Genomic DNA, 6,000 nt, shown 5'->3' on the forward strand with positions numbered 1-6,000 from the left:
CAATGATCAGCTAGCTCCCAATAGATTAGGGCTACTTTTTTGATTACAACAGTGGATTATTATGCATACTGGACGTTCCGTGTAACAAGAACAGATATACTAATATTAACATGTTCACATCTGGAAGTTAGCTCTCACTAGTGGGTTTTTAGTTTATTGTTAAAACATAGTTTTTCTTTTATATTTGTTGTCTAGAATCTGTTTATACGAGATATGATCTAGAGTATCAAATTGATGGACAGATTATATTTTTTTTTCATTATTGGTCAGCTAGCTCCCAATAGACTAGTGCTACTTTTTTTATTACAACAGTGGATTATTATGCATATTGGATGTTCTGTGTAACAAGAACAGATATACAAATATTAACATGTTCACATCTTGAAGTTAGTTCTCACTAGTAGGTTTCTAGTTTATTGTTAATACATAGTTTTTCTTTTATATTTGTTGGTTAGAATCTGTTTATACGAGATATGATCTAGAGTATCAAATTGATGGACAAATTATATATTTTGTTCATTATTCAATATGTAAAATGTATACACTATTACAAAGTGTTCCACATATAGATATGTCAGTTTAACTCCTGAGGGCGTAACACGCTAAACAAACATGTTTAAAGCATTGGATAGGCATGTTAATATGTGCTGTTTATACAAAGAAATCGAAGGTTTTATTATAACAATTTTTATACATTGAAAGTTATGTCAATATATACTTTTGGCACAAATGTTTGCTAACATGTGCAAATTTTACCAATTATGATTATCTGACAGAATCGCTATTTTACTCTTCAACAACTACTTAGGGATTTTATTTGTATCAGCTGTTATTACATTTTGGCTTGCAAGTTTGAATTGTTTGTCGACCATTCATTGGTTTGAACATAAGTGACAACTTCCGTTTTTTATCAAACACACTGTGTATATATTGTTACCAATTGTAACACTTTTTATTCGCTTTTTATTGTCTGATGAAACAACCAGTCTTGTGGTTGAGAAACGTGTTACAGAATAAAGCGTTCTACTTTTTATTTTAAAATATTGGAAGTTGTCTTAGTTCTTTATTCCAGTATCATATCGACACAGAAAGCCAGCTGACATATCCAACAGCCGTGCAGCAGTGGAACCGAGAGGCGGTCACAACGAGGTGAACCGTTCCCAGTGTACTAGCCACTATTAAGTGCTAGCAGGCGGATTTGCACTGGTCATAGCACAGTGCCATTCATTCTGGTAAGCGAAATATATACAGTATATATATATATATATATATATATATGTCACACAACATGTAACTAAATTATTGTGACTTTTCAGGACCTTCTTTAAGACAAAAAGCAGTAGGCGAGATTACGAGTTGCCTTAAAAAGCAGCGTTGAGAGGTCCCAACGTTGCTTTTTTCCTAACGCTGGTATTACGAGTCTTGAAATGACAGGTGTACCGCTCACTTTTTTGGCCAGACTTGGTAATACCGCAAATCCACTTACGTAAATTGCGTATCCTATATTTTCAATGGTACTTGCCTAACGCCAGTATTACGAGTCTGACCAAAAGTGAGCGGTACACCCTCTCCTGTCAAGCCTGGTACCGCATTTAAAAGTCAGTAGTTAAGAGTTTTATGGGCTAACGCTGTAGCATAAAACTCTTAACTAAAGTGCTAAAAAGTACACTAACACCCATAAACTACCTATTAACCCCTAAACCGAGCCCCCCCCCCACATCGCAAACAATAAAAAAAAATGAACCCCTAATCTGCCGAACCGGACATCGCCACCACTATAAAAAATATATTGACCCCTAAACCATCGCAAACACTACTTTAATTTTATTAACCCCTAATCTGCCGTCCCTAAGATCACAGACACCTACCTACATTTATTATTATTATTATTATTATTATTATTATACTTTATTTATTAAGCGCCAACATATTCCGCAGCGCTGTCCATGGATACAATTCATTTAAATAAAACAATACAAGACTTGTAAGATACAGGACAAAATTTACAAACACATACAGGGATTGAGGGCCTTATTCCCGTGGGAACTTACAATCTAGAAGGGTAGGAGGTTGAGAAACAGGAGGTGAGGACTGCAAGATTGGGAAAGATGTTAATACAGAGTTAGATGAGGGAAATGTTAGGTAAGTGAAGTTAATTTATTATTGAGTTGGGTGGTAGGCTTCCCTGAACAGAAAAGTCTTCAGGGAGCATTTAAAGGAAGGAAGATTAGGGCAAAGCCTGACAGCACGAGGGAGAGTGTTAACCCCTTATCTGCTGTCCCCAACGTCGCTGCGACTATATTAAATGTATTAACCCTTAAACCTAAGTCTAACCCTAACACCCCCTAACTTAAATATAATTTAAATAAATAACCCACCCACAGACCCAACCCTGCTCTAAAACCCACCCAATCCCCCCTTAATAAAACCTAACCCCTTGAAGATCACCCTACCTTGAGAAGTCTTCACCCAGCCAGGCCAAAGTCCTCAACGAAGCCGGGCGAAGTGGTCCTCCAGATGGGCTGAAGTCTTCATCGAAGCCGGCCAGAAGAGGTCCTCCAGACGGGCAGAAGTCTTCATCCAGGCGGCATCTTCTATCTTCATCCATCCGGCGCGGAGCAGCTCCATCTTCAAGACATCCAATGCGGAGCATCCTCTTCGTTCTTCATCCGACGACTGAATGAAGGTTCCTTTAAATTACGTCATCCAAGATGGCGTCCCTTCAATTCCGATTGGCTGATAGAATTCTATCAGCCAATCGGAATTAAGGTAGAAAAAATCCTATTGGCTGATGCAATAGAAGCACTTCTATTTTCAAATGTGCTTCGTTCTCTTAGTATCCCTTGTTAAAAAATGAATATGCACATACCATACACTAGTGGGAGCTGCTGCTAATTGGTGCCTGTGTTCTGGTAAGAGGGCGAACTTTGGAAAAGAGCGAACCATGTCATTTCCTGTGACGTTACATCAGCTGTTTCACAAATTTTGGACCTAATGCGCATGCGTGCCAGCATCATCACATACCTGGCCGCATATATCACTGGTAAAATATTTAGAGCTGTGAAATTACCGAACCCTTTCTAGAGCGCATGCGTGGGATTTGATATCATAAATGGTGCACTCATGGAAAGCTGTTTATTAGGCTCCTCGGCAATATTCGGAACTCCGCCCCCCACTGCAACTACTCCCATTACTACCACTACTCTAAAGCTGAGTCTCCGTGCTCGTGCTGTTCTCTTTGTTAATCAACCAATAGATTTACTGCTGCAACAAATGTTTGCTCCCTTTAATGTCATTGTGTGTCATTGAGTAGTAGTAATGGGAGAAGTTGTAAATATTTTACCAGTGATGTATGCGGCCAGGTATGTGATGGCGCTGGCAGGCATGCGCATTAGGTCCAAAATTTGTATAACAGCTGATGTAATGTCACAGTAAGTGACATGGTTCGCTCTTTTCCAAAGTTCACCCTCTTACCAGAACACCTGCACACACACATTTGTCTCTTGTGATTGACTAAATAGATATTTTCAGCTTCCTGTTAGTAGTGCAATGCTATCCCTTCAGCAATGGATAACAAGAGAATGAAGAAAATTTGATTATAGAAGTTGTTTAAAATTGTATGTTCTATCTGAATCATAAAAAGAAAATTTTGGAGTTTACTATCCCTTTAATGTTTAAACCTGAATGTTCCTGCGGGGTATGATATGACAATGCTACCTCTTGAGCATAAATTTAATAATTTACTTTTGTACAACTCTAGCAATGATATATAAGCTGTACTATGCAAATTGACATCAATAAAAAAAATAAAAAAATAAAAAAATTGTAGATTTAAAATAAATAAATAATAACTGCATTAGGCAGTATTTTAAGGGTAAAGTTGGCAGGAGTGCCTTTACATTTTTGTTTATGGGAACTGTGTGTTCTCAGTAAATATATATATACTTATATATACAATATATATTTACAATTAGCTAGCATCGCTGCGTGACTTTCCCCCTGGTTCTGTATGACTCTTGTGAGCGCAATGCTTCCCAGCAATGCAAATGTGAGCTTGCGTTCGCATTGCTGTTAACTTGTAAAACCAGCGCACATTAGCATGCACTGGTATTACTCAGTGGAATGCAAATATCGCTTTGACGAAAGCTATATTTAGCTCTCCACTTGTAATCTGGCCTTAAATAAATTATCCATGATAATTTGCACATGTGTTTTTTTAAATAGCTAACAAAAATATTAAAAGTGCATTGCTAAACTGCAATACAAAAAAAACAACTAACTAGACAAGAAGAAAGCTGTGGACGGATCTTGGAGGCCATTTTCGCTACTAACAAATGATGATTATTTAAAAGTTTCATGTACTTCTTAAAAGCTTATAGATGTGGAACCTGTTGCAAGATGCTTGTCTGGTTTGTAAGAAATAAAGAACAAGTATAGGGTCTAGACTGTCCCTTTAAAAATGTTCTCTGGGGGGCGGAGCCAGCTACCGATCCGAGCAGACGCAGGTTCTGAGAGCTCCTGCTCTAACAACCTTTTAAATAGCTTTTAATAGCCCTGAACTAATATCTCCACATAGGAGACATAAGACTTTCCTACAGACAACAGCCGACCACACTTTAGAGCCTGATCTGATCCCGTTTTGAGCTAAGAAGATGGACTCCATGATGATAGAGGCCTTTACTATGCTGAGCACCCGCATGGATAATCAGTTTAGCATGCTCTCACAGTGTATTTCGCTGAGATCGGAGACAATACCCAACATACTTGAGATGGACTCTAATACTTTTCTCCCTCCGGTCAGAGGTACATACCAGCAGGACATGACAGCAGATCCGATTGTGCTGGACCTTACCGCACTCTCCCAGCAGCTTACGGGCATTCGTGACCCCCCTGTGGTTTGTCTGGCTTCTGCTCTGGAGCGGCCGGCCGGGGCGGGAGCCGGAGCGGATGCAGCTACATTTGCCCTCACTCAGGAGGAGCTCGCTGATCTTAGGCACACAACGGCTATCTCCTCATCTCCAGAGGAGCCATCTAGCAGGGAGGGAGCCCGACGCTCAGACCGAGGAGCTGGGACTCACTTCCGGTCAGGAAAACAGCTTGGTAGTGCTCGCAACGGATCTACATACTTAATGTCCTGCAAACAGCCCAGACCTAAGGATAAATCAGGCCAGGACTTATGCACTCTCATCACCTCCCAGAACACTTGTTTACACTTTGCTCATTATGAGCATTCTCTGCACTCAGGATGGAACCCTGCAGTTAAGACACCCCTCGGTGACACCTATGAGCCCCAGGCAAGGATTTCGGACATATGCTATACACTAGAGCTGCTGCTGAAGGGGATAGGCTAGCTTCTCCTATTTTCATATAGAGGCGCCATCTTGTCAATGCCAGATACATTACTCCCCCCAATCCGTTTGAGACTTCTTATATTTGAATAGCAGAGACTGCATTAAAATTTATCCCAATGTTCCTTTATTGTTTGTGTGACATTTCATAGATACTGGGATTGTTAACTTCTGATGTTATATATGAAATATATGGTGCAACTATATTGGGCTATCTGCTACCTTCAACATATTTTATCCAGCCCTTTAACACATCGTTGCAATGCAGGCATCTAATGATACTTAACCCTATTTTTCTACTTATTGTACTAAATTAGCATAGGTTAAAATATGTTTTATGTTGTTTAAACTATTTATCTCTCTCCCACTTGTTAACCTTTTGTTTGATGTTTTGCATAGCTAAACCAGATGCTATTGGTACTGTTAGTATGTAATATCTATTTAGTGGTCTCATGTGATCTACTTTTGTAGGAGAAACACACCTCTCTAGACTTCAAGAAGCTTAACTTTGCAATTAAATGTCATTAGTTCTATCTTACTGTTGCTTTAGCTAACCACTTAAGTTTCTGCTTAGCATACTGAAAGTCAGCTTTTTATACAATATGTACTGCAGGCGGGTTATTCCTACTTAACCCCAACCCACCCATCATAT

This window comes from Bombina bombina, chromosome 5 (assembly GCF_027579735.1).
Source record: "Bombina bombina isolate aBomBom1 chromosome 5, aBomBom1.pri, whole genome shotgun sequence".
In the NCBI taxonomy this organism is placed as follows: Eukaryota; Metazoa; Chordata; class Amphibia; order Anura; family Bombinatoridae; genus Bombina; species Bombina bombina.